The sequence below is a fragment of the Rattus norvegicus genome, chromosome 4 (assembly GCF_036323735.1).
Source record: "Rattus norvegicus strain BN/NHsdMcwi chromosome 4, GRCr8, whole genome shotgun sequence".
In the NCBI taxonomy this organism is placed as follows: domain Eukaryota; kingdom Metazoa; phylum Chordata; class Mammalia; order Rodentia; family Muridae; genus Rattus; species Rattus norvegicus.
In genome coordinates this window covers 110,296,498-110,316,660 of record NC_086022.1, presented here as the reverse complement: position 1 = coordinate 110,316,660, position 20,163 = coordinate 110,296,498, and the positions used below count along the sequence as shown (strand labels likewise).

The following is a 20,163-nucleotide window of genomic DNA, read 5'->3' as shown; positions in this document are numbered from 1 at the left end:
CTTGATCATAGATTTTAGCAAATATATTGTTTTGAGGTGTTTTCCCATCTCTTCAAATTTTAAACTGATTTTAAAGGATTTTTTCTAACTAGAACTATAACAACAGGTTTTTCATCTGTCAACATAAATGAATGCTATTTCTTAATTATTTTGTAGCTATTAGTAACAGGTAAGAAAGATTTAATTCCATAGAGTCATCTAATTGCAGTAATATTAATAAGTAAAATGTCTGCATCTACATTAGTGTGATTTAATCATTGACATACTAGACAGAACTTAAATATTGAAAGCATCTATTTTCTTCCTCAAAAGAAGTGTATTCAACTTGGAGCCTATTATTATTTTCATATTGGACAAATCAATCCTGAGATTACTCTTTAGATATTCACTTTAAGAAAGGATTGAAGGAGCTGAAGGGGCTTGCAACCCCATAAGAACAACAATACCAACCAACCAGAGCTCTCAGGCACTAAACAAACATGAGTAAGAGTACACATGACTGACCCATGGCTCTAGCTGCATATACAACAGAGGATGGCCTAGACCTGGGTCCTGCCAAGACTGGACCTCCTAGTGTAAGGGAATGTCAGGGTGGGAAGTTTGGAAGGTGGGGTTGTTGGGGGGGATAAGAAAGAAGCTACTTCATGCTGTTTCCTCTGAACTCCACCCACTCATCGATAGCATCCCAGGAAAATACACACACATACATAGACACAGACACACACACACACACACACATGCACATACACACACACACACACAAATACAAAGACACACTTCATAGAAGAAGTGGAATGAGATAGGATAGGAGGTTTATGGACAGGAAACCAGGAAAGGGGGTAACATTTGAAATGTAAGTAAAAATTATCCAATAACAACAACAGCAACAACAGCAACAACAACAAAGATATTCTCTTTAACTGAGGCTGATGGACTGGCTTAGTGGTTAGGAGTCCTTTCTGCTCTTGTGGAGAAGCTGAGGTCAATTACCAGAAACAAATTGGGCAGCTTACAAATTCCTTTCAGCTCCAGAGAGATCAAATACCCTTTGCAGGTATCTGTGCACAGGTAGGCTATATATATGCACAATTGTGCACATGCGTATGCATTCACGCACACACACACACACACACACACACACACACACACACACACCCTCCCACACACACCCTCACAAAAACATATACACACACAAATAGAAATAAAATATTAAAAATTAAAAAAAATCTTTTATGGTATCTTATACAACTTTTTTCCTATTTAGAGTCTCATTATATAGCCATGCCTTTTGCTATGTAGATCAAACTGGCCGTAAATTCATAGTGATCTTTTTGCTTCTGCCTACTGAATGCTGGGATTAGAGATGTGCTGTGTCACACCTATATTATTCATTTTTTCATTTACTTTTTACATTTCTTTGAAGTGAAAAAAGAAATAGAGTTGCTATGCCCAGGCTCTAGTTAATTTCTAATATTAATTTCTGGCCAAGTAGTTACAATCAGAATAACCTTATTACCAATAATTACTTGTTAGAAATAAGATTGGAAGAAGAAAAGTGGCTTCTGTATAGCATTTTTATTGTTTTAAAATGTTCATATCGTCATCATCATCATCATCATTATTACTATTATGTTTGTGTATGTACATGTTTATGTGCCTGATGCATAGTGTGTGTGTGTTTGTATTTGTGTGTGTGTGTGTGTGTGTCTGTGTGTGTCTGTATCTGTGTATGTGTGTGTATTTTCTTGGGATGCTATCGATGAGTGGGTGGAGTTCAGAAGAAACAGCATGAAGTAGCTTCTTTCTTATCTTGGCATCTTGAACTCTAGTCACTAGGCATGCACTACGAAAGTCATTATTCACTGAGCATTTTTCTGGCCCTAACTTCTTCTAAACCAGTCTAAATACATATTTTAAAAAGTGGTTCTAGTCCCATTTTGAGAATCAGATATTCTTCTTTGCAGATTATGCATTAAATGAATGTATTCTGGCATATTTGTTTGGTTCTCATTGTTAGTATCAGTATGTCTGATCTCTTCTTCATGTCTAACAATGAGTACTCACTGACGATCTAGAGAATCTTCATATTAATAATGAACCTGAGTTCAAAGTTGGTAAGTGACATCAGCTCTATCTCACTATTGAAGTTGCCTGACAAGTGGAATCAGCCCAGCATTGTCTTTCTGATGAGCATGACAATCTCAGAGCAGAAGTGTACAATGGCAGTTTCTCTGAATATTCTTACTGGTGTCATAAAACTGAGAGGGAGCTGCACGTGTTGAACAGATAACCAAAGCTCGATATGATATCTACCTTCAATTGGCTTTTATGTAAAAGTAACAAAGGTGCATTACATTCTCTTCTATGAGTTGAACAACAAACCACAGAAACAAGGTGAAAAAAGCTAACCATGACTTTCTTGCTCATGAATGAAGCCCTATCAAGGTTGGTGTGAGTTGTTGCCATAATGGATTTGGGAAAATCCATTTCCATTTCTGGTTTCATTGACAATCCACCTCTATGCACTTAGCACTGTATCACTCCAATCTTTGCAAAGAACTTAGGTCTGGAAGGTGAGGGGTATATTGAGAAAATCCTAATGGGAAAGGAAGCTCACTAGAGAATGGAGGACGATGGACGGTTATTTATGTGTGCTTAGCTGAGCAAATTTGTGCACATTTATGGAAATACACATGTAGGAAGGTGTAATTTATCTTTCTCTTTTATTTTTTTCATGGAAAATTGCTGCGCCCATCCTCAACCAGCAAGGAAGACACGACTAGCAGAGATCTTCTTCATGCAGTTTATTCAGGATCCTTGATATAAGCTTACTCTCTCCCTGGGGAACGCCCTACATCAGCTTAAATACCTAACGCTGACCAACCTCAGCATGCCATGTGGGTCATACAGACAGGCTGTCACTATGCGGAAGCTAGCAGGCAAGGCAGACATAGTCAAGTAAGGACTTGTTTATTACAAGGAGCGCTCACCGACTGGAGGGTGGAAGGCGGAAGCCAGCACCATCTTTGGGGCATGCACGTCGCAGCTCCCTACAGAAAATATTAACCTTTAATTAACCTCCAAAGTGGCTATAAGCCACCAGAACACAGGCACCTCCAACACCCTTAATTTTCTCTTCAGCTCTTCTGCTGAAGAATTTGGCCTTCATGATGACAGTTTGCTTAGGGAGCTTCCCATTCCCCAGAACTTTGTAGTAGCCTAATTGAACAACATCAGTGATGGGAGTAGCTCCACTTTTGTTTTTTGCTGCATTGATCTGTGTCTGCTCACTGACCAATGTCCATAATTTATCCAGGTTGACAGTTGGGCAGAAGCTCTGGTTCCTCTTCAAGTGGTAATGCTCATACCAACTTTCCCGAAGTAACCTGGATGATATTTGTCAAAGTTGGTCCTGTGTGATGCACGCCTCCTGCATTCTGGTGGCCTCCTGGGTGCTTGCGGTGCTTAGGGATGAGACTGAGGCCATGGCTCACGTGGCCCTGGAGTTTCAGGGTCTTTCTCAGTCTGGATGGTATGGCGGGGGCAGAAAAGAAAGAGGTAATTTATCTCTTGTCTTAGGCTCCCTTTACAGATTTTCCCAGTTGATTTCCACTTTTCTCTCCGTCAGTCAAATCTAATTTTTGATGCTTTAGAGCAGTGTTCTCTAGCAATGTACTTTATCCATGTTCTCAAGCTCACAAGTAAAACTTCACAGATATTTTGTCTCTTTTTTCCAGCTTCTTTGTTTAAAAAAGTCGAACTGTTCCCATTATTATACAGAAAGATATCTGTGGACAGGGTCACATAATTTTTTGAACTGTACATGCAGTTGACATGAACATGCAATTCAAGAATAACTGTATGTCAATGAACTAGTTATATATTCAGTATACATACTAAACATGTGTGTAAACAAATGTATTTTGATTTGCATCTTGTCATAATAGACAAGTTATTTTTAAACAAAGCAAGGAACATGTAGTATTCATTACTTTTCTGCTGTAGTGACAGAATATCCTAATAAAAATAACTTATACAGAAAAATTTTACTTTGGCTTCTACTTCCAGAGTGAATACTGCTCATTAGATGGGAAAGTCACAGCAGCAGAAGCATGAGGCCAACCTGTGAGTCATGATGCTGACTGATCATATTTTATCTGAACAAAGTAAGTGGTACTGTACTAAAATCTCTCAAAGCCTGATCCTAGCTATTCCATGAACATCCCACAAAGTCCATGCCCAGTGGTATACTTTTTTTCAGAAGGGATACACCTCCATAATGTCCTATAATCATTTCCAATAACAGTACTGGCTGGGGACCTAGTAGATAATCAGAGGGATTTCATTCCCAAGCCACAAAATATGTAGATAAATATGGTGTGGAAATGGAATGCCAAGTTAAAAAAATTGTTGTAAAGTTAGTATCTTAGTTTGCTTTCTATTGGTATAATAAACACCATAACCAAAAGCAACTTGGAAACAGAGCAGGGTATGGCATATCTTTAATTCCTATACCCAGGAAGCAGAGGGAGGGAGATCTCTCTGAGTTTAAGGCTAGCTTCCTTCCAAGTCCTGTCTTAAAACATCAAATTTTGATCCCGTTTCAAAAAACAAAAACAAAGAGGAAAATCAACCAAAGCTTATTGATGTAAAATGTTTATTTTACCTTAAAACTTACAGTTCATTACTTAGAAGTTAGGGTAGGGAATCCATGAATCAGAGGCAAGAACTGAAGCAGAGACCAGGGATGAATACTGCTTCTATATAACATGCATTAGCACCTTCCCTGAGATAGCATCACTCTTAGTGAGCTGGACCCTCCTACATCAATCCATCAAGAAAATTTCCACTGTTATGTCTATGAGCCAAACTACAGGAGGAAATTTCTCAATGAAGTTTTCTTTTTCTCAGATTACTGCAGCTGTGTAAAGTTGACAAAACCCAGCACAATTGGTTTGAGTTACATATTCAGTAATTTCTCTTCAAATATATTGGCATTCTAAAAGCACAAAGAAAAATTATTTTTGTCATCTCACTAAAGAAACGTTCTCTTGGGCAAAACCATCAATACACACAGATGCTCAGACTCACATCTTTCTTCTAAAACTGAGGAAGTTTGCTTTTACATAACTACCACAGATCTTCAAGTGAAGGGATTAGGACTGTTCTTGTTCTAAATAAGACAAAAAGGGTTGTGATTACTTGAGGCATTCCCATACCTGTGTTTTCATCTGAATCTTCAAACTCTGAGTAAGCGTAAGTTTCTTCAAAGGAATTAAATGCTATAAAACAGTTACAATTTTTGTGCTGTTTGTATGTGTCTATTTCTGGATTCATTTACTGGGCAAATAGATGTTGATATGGTGAGGGCTTTCTTGAACAGTGTTGCCGACACTAAGAAGCAGCACTTAAGGAAGCAGAGGTGGCTCATACCTCCCCTAGAACTCCTTGCTGCTTCCTGGGCATACACCCAAAAGATGCTGCAACATATAACAAAGACACGTGCTCCACTATGTTCACAGCAGCCTTTTTTATAATAGCCAGAAGCTGGAATGAACCCAGATGCCCTTCAACAGAGGAATAGCTACAGAAAATCTGGTACATCTACACAATGGAGTACTACTAAGCTATAAAAAACTATGGCCCCATGAAATTCTTAGGCAAAAGAATGAAACCACAAACTATCCTGAGTGAGGTAACCCAATCAGAAAAAAGCACATGGGATATATAATCACTAATAAGTAGATATTAGCTCCAAAGCATGGAATACCCAAGATGCAATTTTCAGACCACATGAAGTTAAGAAGAAGAAAGACCAAAGTGTTGATACTACAGTCCTTCTTAGAAGGCAGAACAAAATACTCACAGGAGGAAATACAGAGACAAAGTGTAGAGCAGAGCATGAAAGAAAGGCCATCCAGAGACTGTAACACATGGGGATCCATCCCACAGCAGTCACCAAACCCAGTCACTATTGGGGATATCAAGAAGTGCATGCTGACAGGAGCCTGATACAGCAGTCTCCTCAGAGGCTCTGCTAGAAACTGGCAAATCCAGAGGCAGATGCTCACAGCCAACCATTGGACTGAGAAAGGATCCCCAATGGAGGAATTAGAGAAAAGAATGAGATAGCTGAGGGGGTTTGCAACCCCAAAGGAAGAAGAACAATATAAACCAACCAGACATTCAAGAGTTCCCAGGGACTAAACCACCAACCAAAGAGTACACATGGTATGACCCATGTCTCCAGCCACATAAGCAGAGGATGGGCCTTGTAGGGCATCAATGGGAGGAGAGGGCCTTGCTCCTGTGAAGGCTTGATGTCCCAGCGTAGGGGAATGCCAGGGTGGGGAGGTAGGAGGGAGTGAAAGGGATAGAGGAGCAACCTCATAGAGGCTGGGATGAAATGGGGAGTTTCCAAGGGGAAAACCTGGAAAGGGGATAATATTTGAAATGTAAATAAAGAAAATATCCAATAAAAGAAAATATAAAAGAAAAAGAGAAATGTTAACAAATCTAAAGAAAATGTTTAGGCAAAAACCATAAAGCAAGATTAGCTTTGGACTGTGAAGAACGAAAAAAATAAAGAGAACCAAAAGAAGTTAAAGAATAAAAGTACTAAGCAAACAAATATCAAATAGTTTTATGCTAAGACTGGAATTCACTTGGGTGTTGTTCAGACTGTATGTGTCAATGAAAATGCCTTAAGGCAGAAAAGATCCAGGCTATTGTTTGAAGATGAAGGAAGCTGTGGCAGGACACATGGGAAGGAAGGAAAGAGGACTCTTGATGCAATCAAAGCAGGAGGGCATCAGATGTGCTGAACTCACAGAGGCTAATAAAAAAAGAGTTTCGGAGACATCTGAAACCCTATTTGGGATTTCTGTGTGTCAACGTGGCATCATTACATTCACAGTGCAGGTAAATTCGGTCAGGCTGCTGTGTGAAAAGTGCGTCACAGGGAAATTAGGCAAACTAATTAGGAAATCTCTGAAGAATTTCAGACAATACTACTCTGACAGAGTCAAGCTGGAATAAAGATGGAGAGGCATGGGTAGAGTGGAGCAGAGACTAAGGGAAAGGCCAAGCAGACTGCCCCACCTGGAGATCCATCCCATCTGCAGACACCAAACCCAGACACTATTGCTGATGCTAAGAAATGTTTGGTGACAGGAATATAGCTGTCTCCTGAGAGGCTCTTTCAGAGCCTGACCAAAACAGATGTCGATGCTTGCAGCCAACCATAGAACTGAGCACTGGGACCCCTATGGAGCAATTAGAGAAAGGACTGGAAGAGCTGAAGGAGTTTGCAAACCCATAGGAAGAATAACAATATCAACTAACCAGATCCCCCCCAGAGCTCGCAGGGACTAAACCACCAACCAAAGAGTACACATGGAGGGAGCCATGGCTCCAGCTGCATATTTACCAGAAGATGGCCTTATTTGATATAAGTGGGAGAGGGGACCTTGGTCTGGTGGAGGCTCTATACCCCGATGTAGGGGAACGCTAGGACAGTGAGGTGGGAGTGGTGGGTAGGTGGGTGAGCACCCTCATACAAGCAGTGGGAGAGAGGAATGATAGGGGGTTGATGGAGGGGAAACCAGGAAGGGGGATAGCATTTGAAATGTAAATAAAATAGCCAAATAAAAAAGGAGTTAAGTTCTAAAGTAATCAGTAGTGTTAATTATTGAATATGACATCAGCACAGGGTCAGATCAGGGACACTTGTTCCTATCAGTTATATCTATGAGGACACTAGGCACCTGGTGGCTTCTTACACAACAGCTTAGTGGCACAGTGAAGACAGCTGAACCGAGATTGGAGCAGCAACTAACATCTGTGTCTCATTCTCTTGTGTGAAGTGGAGATCAATATGATCTTATATAACGAGACTGGATGTAGTCTAGTATATAGACTACTTGAGTACTATGCACAAAACCCTGGGTTCTCTCCCAGGTACCACATAAAACTGGGTGTGATGACAGACATTTGTAATCTTAGCACTCAGGACATGAAGGAAGGAAGATCAGGAGACTGAGATCGTACTTGCTGTATTAATTAACATTTCTGGTTCCATGATAAAATACCATGACTAGAAGCAACTTATAGAAGAAATTGTTTGGATTTATGGTTCCAAAAATAACAATCCATCATGTTGGAGAGGCGTGGCAGGTGATAGGTGGCAGACGGTGGGTAGATCAGCGGGAACAAGAACTTGAATGTTCCTATCTTCAAATACAAGGAAGGAAGTAGAGATTGAACTGAAATTAGTGCACAGATTTTAACCTCAAAGCCAGTCTCCAGTGATGTATTTCCTCTGGCCAGTCTGTAACACATAAGTCTCTTTAAACAGCAACAGCAACTGTGGACCAAGTATTCAAATGCCAGAGTCTCTATGGATATGTCTCATTCAAACACCACATATGCCTCCATAGGAAATTTGAGGGTATCTAGCATACTTAAGACCTTCTTCCAAAAGAAATGAAAACAAATAATGCATACAAGTAGGGGCAATATAAAATGTATACAGTGATAATAAGTGTCTTGTATGTTATGTAATATATTGTTATAATGTTGTATTATTTGTTCAGAGCTCCTTTGCATAGTTAACATAATTTACCTGAAAACTTATGCTTTTAGAACTGAGTTGACCTAGACATTAATTCTTATTCCACAGTGGATCATTTTTTTTACACTTGGACAAACTATCCACATTCTGTGAGACTCAATTTCTCATCTATAAGGTGGGACACATTAAATCATATGTTAAACTAGAAGCACTAAATAAGATTTTTTAATATCTCAGGCTAAAAACTTGTTCCAAGAAACTTATATATTAGTCACTGCAAAAATTAAATAGTTATGCTCTTTGGTTGGTGGCTTAGTCTCTAGGACTTCCCCGGGGTTCAGGTTAGTTAACAGTGTCTAGCATCAGTCGGGGAGGATGGACCTAACCCTGTAGAGACCTGGTGCCCCAAGGAAAGAGGATGTATGAGGCAGGTGGGACACATTCTCAGAGGCAAAGGGAGGGAAGATGGGACAAAGAACACTTGGAAGGGGACTAGGAGGGAGCAACATTTGGAATGTAAATAAATAACATAATCATTTAAAAATATTAAAAATTAAAGTTATTTAAAATATTCCTCTTAGTTTGTTTGACTATTAAAAGTAAAATTCCTCTATGTGACCCAGCTGCCCTTTTACTAAATGTTGTATTAATGTTTTAAAATTATTCATACTGCCAAGGGCCATATTGCTCTTTATAGTCTGACTTTGGTAGGGGGCCATGTGTATGCCAGCAAATAATGTTTCCACAGAAGGCCAAGTGGATGTCCCTTTTCTTTCCTTTTTTCTTTTTCTTTTTCAGCTGGTGCCTTGAGGCCATGTTGATGTTGATGTCCTTAAGTAATGCTGCCACCAAGAGCCATGTTGATATATGTGGCTTGTGCAGCCACCTGAAGCCATGTTAATGTCCAAGGTTTGTGCTGCTGCTGAGGGCCATACTGAGTTTGTGCACCTACTGTGGCTGGGAGTTAGGTTGTTGTATGTAGTCCATGTTACCACTGAAGAACATGGGAATGTCTGTGGTCTGTGTTGCCACCTGACACTATACCTGTGTCTGTGGTCTGAGCTGTCATAGGAGACCTTGTGGGTGTCCATGGTCTGTGTTCCTTCTAGAGGCCATGTTTTTGTATGTGGTCTGTGTTATCCCCAAGTAGAGGTTAACGTGAGTGACAGGTGCCCACATGAGGCCATGCTAGTATCCTTGATCTTGTTGTACCTGGATGCTATGTGGATGCTCCTGTTACCCTAGAGGACCTTAGGGATGGTTATGGCCTGTGCCAACATCTGAATTCATGTTGATGTCCACAGATGCCATGTGGAAATACACAATTCATGCTGCCATTGATTATAAAGGGAAAAAACCCTTATTTTGCAGTGGTATTGATGACTGTAGATTCATGAGAATGAAAGACCCGGAAGGTTTTTTTGTTCCCTTCTATACTGCCCTACATCCCAACAATAAAATAGTAGGAAGCCCATAATAAGAACTCTTAAAAATTGGTATAGGCATGCTGACGTGTAGCTCTTCACCGTTGATGGTTTCTGGTTGAGCTAGGGATAGGGAAGGAATAAATTTTTAAGGGACTAGACTATATACAGGAGTTTGATTATGCTCCATTGAATATATGGTAGCACAATTTGAAATTTAACTTTCTCTTTTCTCCCTCTCATTCTCTGTGTCATCTCCTCCTCCTCCTCCTCCTCCTCCTCCTCCTCCTCCTCCTCCTCCTCCTCCTCCTCCTTCTCCTCCTCCTCCTTCTTCATATTTTGGTGTGAGAAATGTATAATTTCATTGTAGTCCCAGCATCAACTGTAACTGTACATTTGTCTGATACTGCCTATCTTCCCAGAAGGCTACTATGAAGATTACCAGCTAGATTTGATGAAATGTACATTCTGGTTCTCGTTTTGTCTTTAATGAGTCAAAATAATTGTTTACCTTAAAATTTAAAAGTAGAAGAGAAAGAGGTTCATTTGATTTACTGTTTCATTAGATTTTTGTTTAAACACAGATGACCTATAGACTTAAATACAAAACTGAATAATGTTTATTTCTTTACTTCTAGACTTGAAGTTATTGATTTATATATGTCAATTTTGTAACCAGGAGAAATGGGAGGCAATAGCTTGATGAGAAATTTCAAATATATACTCAACTTATTATTTTAAAATTTTATACTTTAAGCTATTACAAAAATAGTCAAGCAAAGCAGAAATAGAAAGGAAGTATGAGGGAGAGGGAGAGAAAATGTGTATTAAAAATGAAATATCAACAGTGCCTCTTATACAGTCACTGTATGGCAAACGTCCACCCATGTTCACACACACACACACACACACACACACACACTCACACACTCACACACACATATACACATTTGATTCCAATGTGCTTGAAATATTTCATACACATTTTACAGATGAAGATTTTAGTATCCCAACACTAATAAGAATCTACTTTTTAGCATTAATGAAATAGAATTATAAAGCAGCAATTTTAAAATTAGTGTACTCATCTACACTTAACAGGTGTTGAATAAATTTTTGAGTGTTTAGTTTTGGAAGGGAATGGAGTTATAAATTTAACAACATGTAAAAAGTCATGTAATATATAACTGATACTTGGAAACACTCCAGCTCTTGTGGATCTAATGAATAAGTACATTTGATAATACATAAACCAATAACACTTGCTTTTGAGATATATTTTGAAAGGATGTTACTTTGTCAACTGTGACTGACTAGGACAGTCCCTGAGCTAGCCTATATGGCTTCCAATTTAGAAAGTAAAGTCTTTCCTCAGCATCTCAGCTAACCACTAATTGTATTTCACCTATTTAGCAGATTTACATTCTTGTCAACTAAACCTGCTTCCTTCTACTACAGAAGCAAAATTTCTGTGGCAATTAGAAATAATTGCTGTGATTTCTCCACCCACCTAACTCTGGCTTCCAACAGAGCACTGCATTGCATTAGCCTTTAAAGACAAGAATGTTGAAAGGAAAATGTGTCATTTGAAACTAAAGTACCATGAAATTTAGGACCTAGAAATCTTGATAAAGTCCCTTTCTGGCAATACAAAACACTGATGTGCACACACATGCCTGTGTGTGTGTGTGTGTGTGTGTGTGTGTGTGTAAAATATGTGTGTGTTTGTGTGTGCGCACGCGTGCACATGCATTTGTGTATGCATGTTATGTGTTTATATGTTTTTATATGTTGTTAACATTTCTAATCTCCATTGCCTTCCCAAACAAAACAATCAAAAATTTATTCAATAGTTGTTATAGTTTAGAAGAGTATATTAATTTTAAAATTGCTGCTTTATTCATTCCATTTCATTCAATATATATGTATACATACATACATACATACATACACAGTCTAAATATTTGTTTTTATGAGGACACCAAGGATTTGAATTCACTCCACCCTTGTTGGGAAATGTTCAGTTTCACTTCTTCGAGATTTACTCTTTTATCTCTTCCCTTCCCTCACACGGCTTACTTGGTGCAAATCAACTACAACTAGGAGCACAGCTTCATTGTCTCTTTTCCCAAATGCTAGTCTTACCAGTTGCCTTCATAAAAATCCCATCCGTACTCCGTGTTAATCCTCTGGACACTTTATGTGGAGCTGTGTGAACTGCTCCAGTTTCCTTTGCATATCCATATGCTAGTGACTTAGACATGATTCTGAAATCAGCCCAGAAAGGGCAAAGGAGAATAGTATGTCTTCACATTGCCTTTGGCCATGTGCTAATTTATTCAATAATATTGTTTACAACCTGAGGTTTTGAGACTTTTAGGCTTTAAGAGAGAAAGCGGGGAACTGAATCAAGCTGAGTTTTTAATTGAGAGCTGCTGCATTTTTCCTTTGCAGTTGCCTCAAAAACAATCTCTTCCCAGTATCTCTGTGGGTGCCTGCTCATCGAATGGAGCAAAGCTGAAAGTGAGCATAGGTATTATGTGTGCAGGTAAAGAGTCAACTTTCCAAGGCAGTCTCTCTTGCCCCAATTAGGAGAAAACATTAGAACTGGGTAGGAAAGCATCCATTTCCACAGCTGGATCTGGCTTCAGTGATCAAAGGCTTCCTCTTTGGGGAAACTAATCATTTCAAACCAGTGGCTGTTTGTCAGTAAAACTCAGTGCATGAAGACTTTTTTGGGCAGAGATGCTTGAACTGGGAAATAGAGAATTTTGTTCAAGAATAGAAACAAAAAAGGTTCTATGGTTAGTGAATGTACAAGATATATATACAAGCTAAGAGTGTGAATGGTACTGAAGGTAAATTCTGAGACCTGGAGCCAGTGCTGACTCCTTTCAAACAGATGAAAAGGACCACAGTTCACAACTTCAATTAATTCCTGTGTTAAAGTTAGTATTATTTGCCAACAGGATATAGGCTAGAGTGACATGAAAGGACAGCCTTGATTGAGGACTTGACTTGATCAAAGTGGCCTGTGAACATATCTTTGGGAGATTATACTGATTACTCATTGATGCAGCAAGGGCCACTGTGAGCAGCTCTATGCCTAGGCAGATTGTCCTGGGCTATACGAATGAGTTACCTAAGCACCACCCTAGGAGTAAGCAATGAGTGGGACAACCAGCAAATAGCATCCTCTGTGTTTCTAGCTCTGTTTCCTAGGCTAAATGTGGCATCTCTGGTTGGAAGTAATCCTGCATAGAATAATATGTGGTCCTTCCTTTGGGTCTGTACCTTGAATTCCTGCTCTGACTTCTGTCAGTGATGGACTGTGACCTAAAAGTATAAGATGAAACAAAGTCTTTCTTTCTCAAGTTGATCTCAGTGAAAGTATTTTATCAGAACAGAAAAGAAAATAGATGAGCTATTATATCTAGTTCTTAACTTATTAGGTAATACTTGGAAAACACCCTTAGCATCAAAGTTTGTTTTCAAGAGCAGATTTTACATAAAAGTCTCAGTTTATCCATGCCCTTACTCGACAGGTCTAAAACTGTTCGTCTTGTAGAAGGCTCTGATCACGCCATGCTGCCGTTTCTCCACATGTCCCTGGTCAAATCCAGTTTCCATCCTGCTGCGTTTTGGGGGAGCTTAAATTGTGATACCCCTTTCACCTGGCTTTAAATAGCCTAGGCCAGTGGGAGGTACTGGCAATGTGCTCCAGGACTGGTTGAGGGTTTGGCATGTTTACTTCCCTCGCTTGTTTTCCTGCCTCAGCACTGCAGCTCTATTGGTAGCTGATTTGGACTCCTCTAGGGTGGTATTTTCTGGCTTTAAACTCCTGCCAGGCAGCAGGCTCATGGGCGGTAAGATTTCCTACTTCTCTATCACCCTCACGACACTCTTCCTGTTTCCACACTTTTGGATATAAATTTAGTTCTTACTGTGACTATGACCGATTCTTTTTCTTCTTGCTGGGGTTATAAGATCTGGCTGGTATATAGGGATCTGAGTGCCACACATCACAGAGGAAACCATTAGCCTGAGAACAGGCTGGGTACACATGAGTTCTCATTGTGGCTACACTAGATCCCCCTCCCAGCTCTGCATGAAGTCATAATAATTGGCATGTTACTTGTAGGTTAGCCCCAAAAGCTCTTGTGAAAGTTGAACTCAGAAAAGTACAGGAAATAAAGCAAAAAAGAAAACCACTAGGCATGGTTCAATTTATAAAAAGTAACCAGTAATTTTGAAATAGTAGTCCTGGTAATTTATTTGTTTGTTAATCTCTTTTATCAATCTTCAATTTGAAAAATAAGCATAGTGTACATACCTCAGAACTTCACTACTAACTGGTAGAAATTGTCAATCATATCTGGCTAGCATTTTAAAGAGAGTTTAGTGGAGGCTAATCTTTCTGCATCAAGAAACATGGTGTGATGCCTTTGAACCCACAAAACTCTGGTGCTATGGATTCACGTGTCATAAAGACACTGTACTTGTAAAAGGATACAGATGTTTTTAGAAGGGTAGTCCCCTTCTAGAGAGGGGTAGAAGGAATTTCTCTTCCAGAGAATTCTAGAGATTGTCTCATATCAGGTAATTTTCACATACACTTACAAGACAAATAAATTTAGATGATGTAGTTTATAGGGTTCATGTCTCTAAATGATATAAATAGACATGGTCGAGAAGTTCTGGATGTGAGAAACATTGAAAATAACTTACATAACTGTAGGAGATGAATATGCAAGTCCCAAGAATGGAGATCAGCCAGGGTCTAAGTAACTTCCAAGTGACCCCAAGGGGAGTTACAGAGAAAGCATTTAATTTCCACAGAAACAATCTAGGACAATACAGGAGGATGGTGGAAGGTGAAAGAGACTCTTCTGATCTTTATCTGTGCTTTGATTGTGAAGTTAGTCACAAAAGGAAATGACAAGGGTGTTTCTGACTTCCTCTTCTGATGCTCCAGCCTCCAGAGAAGAGAGTTCTCAGAAAAGGTCCTGATGATAGAAAAAGCATCTGAACAAAATGGCACAGCATGATTAAAAAACATCCCCACCAGACAGCTCACCTGAAGTGAGTGTCCTGGGATCACCTAAGGATTAACCATGGAAAGAAGCATTTCTTAAAAATGGGGTTTAAAAATCTCAGACTGACTAAACTAAAAATCCTGTAATGCATATGTAAGTAGATTAATTTGATTTTCTCTTTCTCCTCTCAAGACAAGTATCATTTTTGGAAAAAGGATATTATGTACCCCACGTTTACACTTGTCAATTGAGTGCAGTCACAGAAACCAGCCATGTAAATGCTGGACCTTCTGCTCTGCCATTGCAATGCCATGGTGTTTGTCTGTCCTTGTCCTTTTTCAGTTTCTCATCCTAAGTACCAATCATCCTTGTATTCTCTCTTCCTTCTGTATCCTATCTGTATCATACCACACCATGCATAAGATGGACCCAAACCACTTATGGCAAGATGTTTTTCCTTTTCTTCTATCACGTCGGGTTTATACCTTAATATCAAGTTCCTTCTGTCAAATGAACTGTACTGATCCTTAAAACACAGAGGAGAAAACCTATGTCATACTGGCCTCTTTTTAATTCCAGGGCTTATATCTTTTTCACCCATTTTGCCCTTGGGATGTATTACAAAAATCATAATAATTTGTAATTTAAATTATGTTTTTGTGTTTAATTTTGCTAGTGTGTGTGTGGGTGTGTGTGCATGTGTGTATGTGTTATGTGGTGTCTGTGTGTGTGTGTGTGTTATGTGGTGTCTGTGTGTGTGTGTGTGTTATGTGGTGTCTGTGTGTGTGTGTGTTATGTGGTGTCTGTGTGTGTCTCTGTGTGTTATATGGTGTCTGTGTGTGTGTGTGTGTGTGTGTGTGTGTGTGTGCTTGATTGTTGTTTCTGTAAGTATGTGTGTGCATGTGTAGTATGTCTCACTTGTGGAGGCCAGAGCACAACTGGTAGAAGTTTGTCCTCTCCTGCAATCAAACTCAGGTCATTAGGCTTAGTAGCCAGCTTGTGTACCTACTGAGCCACGTTACTGGCCACTAAGAATAGTTATTAAAACAATAATTTGACATAAATATGTTGAAACTCTCTTTCTATCATAAAATAGCACAGTACTTTTTACTTTCATATTTTGTGAACTAGTACTTCTCCGATGTTCATCTTTAACTGATAAATAGTCCTTTTGAAATAAAAGCATCACCAAGGAAACAGATTTCACATAATTTATGTTTCACTCTTTCCTCAAGCTCTGGCTGAATTTCAAATAAGGAAGAGTTGAGACCTCAGAGTGCTATGATTGGAAGCAAGATGGAAAACACCTGTGAAATTTCAGTGGCGACTTCAGATAGTGCTCTTCTTTCCTCCACACACAGTCCCTGGTACAATTGTAAACCATTTGCTACTTGGAGATAAGCAGCTGTGTTGTGGACAATATAATTATTAACAATATGTTCTATACTCTAGGAAAAATTGTGCTAAATGGTCGAATCTATTGGAGTGACTGTTGCTGGCAATTTTTGTGATTCCATGTGCAAAAGGACAGCATAAGCTATTTGTGTCCATACCATTAGTCTCTTCTTAGTAAAATAATTAACAGAAACATGCGTGTGAGGGATGTAACTTGGATGCACAGGAATTCATCATATATGCCCCCCTTTTGGAACATGAATGAATACATCATGCAGAAATCAGGATCTTTGTAGGTACTTTTGGATCTACATGTCTCACCAACATAGAGGAGACCAAGAGAAGAGTGTGTCATTGTTGTGACAGCCCAAGGATTTGGTTTCCTTTACTATATAAAAAGCAACAAAGTATAGGAATGATACATATTAAAGTTCATTGCTTCTGGCATATTTGCCAGGTAAACAATGAAAAGAAGAGACAGTCACGATGTAATTTTATTTAAAGAAAAAATCTTTATAGATATTTATAGTAAAACACAGGTTGAAAACATTTCCCTGACCTCAGGGTAGCATGACATTAATATAGACTGTAGGAGAAAAGTCTCAGTGCTCATTCCAATTTCCAGTCATTGTTGCAGACTGTACACAGGATTGTTTACTTTCTATTGATCTCTATCTATTAGCGAGAATAATATTTATAGAACAAATTGAATCTCTCTGTTTCTCAAGAAATATAGTCAGTGGCATCCCGTTATGTTCAAATTCCAATATTATATTGTTACTAGATCCTTAATAGGTAGATGAGTAAGGCACTGCTCGGCAAACTGGGCACCTCACTTGAATAGCTTGCCCCTGTATGGTAACATCTAACAGCCCCACTAGCACCCCTCACAGCCTGGTCTTTGTGGTTTAGCATATCATGCGGATAGAGAAATGAACATGCTCACTTTAGATACCTGCTAGGTACAAGTACAGTAATACCAATCTGTTCTTAAAGGGACCTTTCCAGAAAACTATTAATCATCTCATCTGTATATAAGATGGGACATACATATGCTTGAAATTATGGCTGATGATCGTTAAAAGCCATTAAATGTCACTTTAACAGCTCATCTGTCAATCAGGATTGGATCTACCCATATTCTATGCCTGAAGATCATCTCTTTATCCCTGCAATCTCAAGCAAAAGAATCCCAAAGAACTCCAGTTTTTGAGGTACATGTTTGCAGCAGTCAGCCTCCATACCGTTGCATGGATTCTATATTTTCCTTTTAAGAAATCTACACTTCATCTTCTTTTGTTGTATGTATCTCATCCAGTTCATTGTTAGTGATAAAATACAGTTGAGCAACAAATGACATGACAACCAAGACCTCTGTTTCCTTATTATAAAGTATCATGTCTATATGTATATTTATATTAATATATACACACATATGTAAATTATATACATATATGTAAATATTACAAATATAAGTAAATATACACATATCGTACATACATATATGCACACTCATACTCACACATGCACTTACATACACACACACGCACACACACACATATATAAAAATTTAGGAAACAAATTGATAATAGATTATTTAAAACTAACTGAAATGAGGAAAAGAAAGAATGTGTTACTCTCCCATTTTCCTGTAGCAGGGCATATTTTAAATGTGAGCAAAGCTGTTAGAACTATGTGAAATCTTTTGCCTTTTCAAAGAGGTAAGTTCTTTGTCTGGGGCTATGGCCTTACCACAACTGTATCAAGAATATGTATCTCACTAAAGAGGTAGAGATTTCTTCAATTAAAAATATTTTAAAATTATTTTTATTTATGTGTGAATATGTAAATGTCTTTTTGCTTTCAGTGTTGTGTGTGTGTGGGGTGTGTCCCCAGAGGCCATTAGAAGGCATTAGAACCCCTTAACATGGAGTTGCAGCTGGTTCTGAGCCGCCATACATGGGTCATAGAGCCAAAGTCCTATCTCTATAGTCCTCTTCTTCTTAAAACGTATCCTGTTTCCTTTTATCTTCTGGAGTTCAGACTATTCTCTTGAGGCTTTAAGTGTGATTTTTGTCTTTCTCTCTAATAAAGGAAATTTGCTTTTCTCTTCAACATAGTGTTTTATCAACCATTGACCAAACCATTTGTAAATGATGTTACCGGTGAATATTTATATACACACATAATTCATATGCGTGTGCATCTATACATATACGCATACACATACATATATATGTGATTTCAGATTCTAATTTGGGCAATTATGCAGTTACCCATTCCACACAATTAGTGTACTTCCAGGAACATAGAACACGGGGGCCCAAAAACTGATTGAAAGAACTGTCCATCCTCAACGACCTTCATGTCTGGTAGCTTTTAATCCATCTAGCTACCATAGTGGCATCATTTGCATGATTTCTGACTCATTCCCTAGACTGCTTTTGTAATTCCTGCTTCTCTGCCTGAAATGCTGCTTTAGAGTAGTTAGCCCTTCTCCTTGGGAACAGAAATGTTTCTTCAGAAATGTAGCCTTTTCTGAGCACTCATTTACTTTTCAGCTTAGCACACATCTTCTCTTCCTCAAACTGTAATTTGTAATGTTATGTAACTTTTCATTACATATGCACTCTTCTCCCGTGTGCACTGATATGCTTCCTCTCTCTTCAGTTTTACTTATCCTCAGAGTTCTTCTCCATTCACCAGCTGCCTCAGCCCCATCAACTCACCTCATTGTTTTTGTCTTCAGGGAATGGTGATGAAATACATCATGTCTTTGGCTTTCTGCAACTACTAGGTGGCAATTTTGGATTCAATTCTATTCTATTCTATTCGTAATAAGATATTATAATTTAATCGATTCTATTATTCACATAGTGTGATTTTTCCTAGATGAATCTAAAGAAATGTCCAATCCTAGAAAAGGCACCAACACAATGAGAAAAGATTTTATCTACATCTGCTTGGCTGAACAAAGAGATTATTGGGTTAGATTTCAAAACGTGGGAGAAAAATTACTTTTCAGAAGCATGTGTGTTTCATAGACAGATGTATTAGTGAAAAATGTAAAGTTTTTACACAAGTCATAAAAATGAAAATTGTTTTACAGGAAAATTTGGATTCCATTTTGTACATTTTAGTGCTATAGATAAAGGAATTAAAGAATGAACCCAGGATGAAAATGGAGCATATCTTAATGAGAATTTAAGACAGAGCAAGATGGCAAGTTTGGCAGGTACCAGGAAGAGAGGAATGAATAAGAGAAAGACAAATAGCCATATCTTTTCAGTTAGAAAAAGCATGCAGGCTTAGAAATGGGTGTCAGCAAGCAGCTGTATGGGTGTTTGGGGGACAGTCATCAGAGAATGACTGAAAATGTCTAGAGTGTCTTAGTACCAAGACTTATGATAATTTTGGCCAGCATCCAAACAGGCAGACAAATAAAAAAGGAAAGTAATAAAAATAATAATGATAATAATAAAAATAAGAATAATAAAATTAACTTAAATTTAAAAGAATTAAAGAATTAAATTAAAATGGAAATTAATAATAATTATAATTCAGAAAACTGGGCAAGCAATTCATTCAAGAGAAGGATATCTGGAGTGTATAAGGGCATTATTTCATTCAGTGAATATTTTTCTCATCTCCTTTGCATAGCTTGATGACTCAGCTTTTGCTCACCAGGCCCAATGAGTGATTTACTTGAACTCTTGAGGGGAGGGACAAAATTATG

General features: G+C 38.5%; 1 pseudogene; it reads right to left on the bottom strand.

The window, feature by feature from the left end:
- Positions 1–3,031: 3,031 nt before the first annotated feature.
- Rpl27a-ps5 (ribosomal protein L27a, pseudogene 5) lies at positions 3,032–13,626 on the bottom strand (annotated as a pseudogene).
- Positions 13,627–20,163: the final 6,537 nt, after the last annotated feature.